The sequence below is a fragment of the Mustela nivalis genome, assembly GCF_964662115.1.
Source record: "Mustela nivalis genome assembly, contig: HAP1_SCAFFOLD_800, whole genome shotgun sequence".
Lineage (NCBI taxonomy): Eukaryota > Metazoa > Chordata > Mammalia > Carnivora > Mustelidae > Mustela > Mustela nivalis.
The window spans coordinates 218742-223022 of NW_028135864.1; positions in this window are offsets into that span (position 1 = coordinate 218742).

Sequence of the window (4281 nt, forward strand, 5' to 3'; positions counted from 1 at the left end):
CCAGCCTCGATGGCTAAACAAGTCCTGCACCATGGCTTGCTATTGCCTATGTTGCTGTCGCCTCCAAATTTGCAGTTTCCTTACTAGCAGAATCAAGCCCACTACGAGGATTATCATCAGACAAATTACGCTAGCCGCTTGTTTCATAAAGGTTAACACATCTTGCAATGTTTTGATTATCTCTGGGAGGGTTGCCAGCTCATCTCTGGTGTTCTTTATCCTTGTTATGCCTAGTAGCAGGTGCTGAGTGTAGTTTTGGAATTCTGCAGACTAATCACCCCGCAAGTATTGGGAGAGCTGTCAGGAGACATTCTGTAAGTCACTCATATTAGTATAGGCTATGGGACTTACACAAATTGCCGGGAAGGGTGCTATACATCCCAGTCCCAATAGGGCCCCCAATATGTCCACTTGTTCTTGAACCAAATCCACTCTCTGGTTGACTATCGGGATTCCTGCTTGCAGATGTGCATTGATCTGAGACTGTTTGAAGGACAGTCGCCGTTCCTTCTGCAGGGGTGTTTACAACTTCTGCAGTGGGTATAGTTGTAGCAAGTGAGACTGCTGCTGCCATGGCAGCTGCTGTAGATATAGCCAGTGCTGTCACAACGGCGGCTGTGATACCAAAATCTCTCTTCTTTCTGGATAGCACCACCGGTAACTTGTCCTCTGGAATGGAAACTGGGATAGAAACATGGGTAGGGATATGTATAATCACAGTCAGCTTGAAGGCCGTTACATTACAGCACTGGGAAAGATAGCAATTCTTAGTGCAATTAACGTATCATTCAGCTCGCTAGCATTTGTTACGAGGAAAAGGAATGGTGGCAAGACGCATATTGGAGTGGGCTGATAAGTAATATTATTGGGACAAGACACATTAACTGTTGCCTCAAAGGTACTAGAGTCATTTTGTTTATAAAACAGTTGAGGAATTTGCCATTTAACATGGACACTGCTGAGATATCAGTACATGCTCCTAGCAAGTTACAGACCTGCCATGCATCAAAGGGAGAGGAGGGAATATGAGAGAAGAGATAGTCACTGGTAAAGGATATGGCCATGCTTTAACCACTGCCCACAGCTTTCTGGCTTGAGTCAGCCACAGGAGGTGTAGCATCCCCAGAGTTATCATCAGCATCTTCAGCATCATGACTGGTGTTCGGAGGCAAGGCTGCACGCACCAGCTACTCTGGGATCCAAATTGGAGCCTCCTTTTCCTGTGGAAAAACACATACAGACCCCCTACTCCATACTAACACTGGATCTGGTCCATTGCACTTTCCTGTGAAGATGTCCTTCCAAAGTACTAAAGGCTTAGGGGGAGCAGCAGCAGCACTTCCATGTCTGTCTGCAGCTGATTTACCCGTTTGGTCCAACATTGAAAAATTCAAAATAAAGAGAATGGCGTTGAGCTTATCTTTAGGGGACCTGAAGGTGTCCCCTATTCCCCCTTTTTGTTTATAAAGCGCATTTTTTGTTGTAAGATGTCCGCGCTCCGCAACACTCTGTCCTTGTGGGTTATAGGGTATTCCATGTATCAAGTGAATGTCAAGTTGTTGTAGGAGGGCTTTAAGGGGTTGTGAGGTGTAGGATGGGCCATTATCTGTCTTTAACTGGCGTGGCTTTCCCCATGCCACGAAAGCCTGTAGGCAATGGGCGATACCATCTCTGGATTTTTCCCCCCGTATGCACTGAGGTGAAAATTATTCCAGAGCAGGTATCAACAGAGACATGAACATATCTTAACTTTCCAAATTCTGAAACATGTGTGACATCCATTTGCCATATATGATTAGGTAACAAACCCTTAGGATTAACCCCCAAGGCCGGGTGCAGGTAGTAAGGTCACGCAATTTCTGCAGGAGACTACTATGTCCCATGCCTGTGCTTTTGTTATGTTAAATTTGAGGCAAAGAGTTAAAGCATTCACATGGAACAGCTTATGATAATGTCTCGCCTGTTGCACTGGGTCCTCAATGGCAAAGACAAATTCTCCTCTGGTTAAGGAGTCTGCTAACCGATTACTTTTTGTCAGGGGGCCTGGTAAGGTTGTATGAGCTCATATGTGGCCAATATAAAATGGAGCCTTCCTGTCCCAAACTAATGTTTGGATTTCTTGTAATGCCTCAGAGATAGTAGACCTGGCATTAATAGAACCCACATTTTCAATGATAGAGACAGCTTGCACCACATATCTACTATCTGATAAAAGGTTGAAGGGTTCTTGATGAAACATTTGAAATGCTTTTATCACTGTGAGCAGCTCGGTTTCTTGGGGAGAGGAGCTTTGAAATACGAAGGTCCAACTCTCTTCTGTGGTAACTATAGGTCCTACTCCTTGCTTAGATCCATCAGTGAATATAAGCCTTACGTTACTGAGGGGTTTATGGTGAGTGATCCTAGGGTATATGATTGGATTGGATAAACTGAACCGTAGCCATGGATGTGATGGGTAGTGGCTATCAAATTGAGTGCACGTTATAGTTATCAAAATGGCTCAGTCATCATCACAGGCTGCTAGGCACTTTATTTGTTCCTGCGTATATGGTGATATTATAGTATCTGTTTGTTTACCAAATGCTGCTATACTATGTTCAATCCCTTTAAGTATAATTTGTGCAATAGCACTTGGGTACGAGGGCAAGACCTTCCCTTGAGAGTGGGTCAAACTAACCCATGATATGGGGCCAGATTGCCAAAAAACTGCAGTGGGAGCTCGTTTTTCGGCAAGGATACAAAATAGCAAAGGTTTGGAGTAGTCATTTCTGTCTATCTGAGCAGCTTCTAGCCTTTTCTGGATCAGACTGATGGCTTCTTTTGCCCCCTCAGTCAACTGACGAAGAGAGGTGAGGTTAGGGTCTCCTTTAAGTGTCTCAAATAAGGGTGACAATTCCTGATCAGTGAGTTTTAGATAGGGCCTCATCCAATTGATATCTCTTAACAATTTTTGTAAAATATTTAACGTGTTTAGGTGATCCGTCCGCAGGGTTATCTTTAAAGCTCTGACTTTAGTATTCTCTAACCTAGTTCCCAAATACTCTTTAATGGGCGTCATTTGGACCTCTTCTGGTGCTATGTCTAGTCCAAATTTCTCAAAATGTTTGAAAGGAAAGGAAAGGGCCTTCTGAATATATTGTTCTTTTTTATGGCACAGCAAAATATCATCCATATAATGATACACAATGAGCGGGGGAAATTGTGTTCTAACCTCCTTCAGGGCTTGGTCCACATATAATTGGCACATTGTAGGGCTGTTGGCCATGCCCTGAGGCAATACCACCCACTCATAGTGTTGATCCAGACAAGAATGATTAATGGTAGGTACTGTGAAAGCGAAACATTGGGTGTCCTCGGGGTGCAATGGGATGGAAAAGAAACAGTCTTTAATATCGATTACCACAGAGGGCCAACCAGAGGGCAGGGATGAGACTAAAGGCAGCCCCCAGCTGTACTGCTCCCATGGCCACCATCTTTTCATTAACCGCTCGTAAGTCATGTAACAATCGCCATTTCCCCGACTTCTTCTTAATCAGAAAAATAGGCGTATTCCATGGTGATGTGGAGGGCCGAATATGCCCGGCGGCAAGTTGCTCTTTTACTAACGTGTGGGCAGCTTCACATTTTTCTTTAGGCAGGGGCCACTGAGGAACCCACATGGGTTTACTGTTTTTCCATTGAATTTTTAGAGGTTCAGTGGCCCCTAAGAAAAACCCAGCCCTGGCCCACCTATTCTTTGAGAGAAGTAATTAGTCAAGGGAATAGGTTCAGGGGTGCCCTGCAGCTGTTTTCCTAGGCCTCCCGTTCCAGGATAATCAGACTTAGTCATTAAGGCTTGAGCTTCCTTAATATAGAATAATTCTATAGTCAACTTCAGGTTCATTTGGGCCAAGACATCCCGCCCCCACAATGAAATGGGAATCTTAAGGACACATGGCTGCACAAGTCCATGGTGGCCTTCATCATCCTTCCATGGCAGTGTAGCTGCACTGCACATGGGGCTATGAGCAATCCCTAATCCTCGAAGTGTTTGATCAGCCTTTTGCACAGGCCAATCTTTAGACCAATCAGCTTCATTGATGATACTGCGATCTGCTCCAGTGTTCAATAAGCCCATGAATTTCTTGTCTCTTATCCAAAAAGAGTAAAAGGATCTATTTTCCATGCCTAGCCTGACGCATGCTAGAGGAGCTCCAGATGAACCGAACCCCTTCTGTCCCCGTGTAACCTCATGGCTTCAAAAACTTGTGACAACTAGGCAATACCAGGATTTGAGCTATC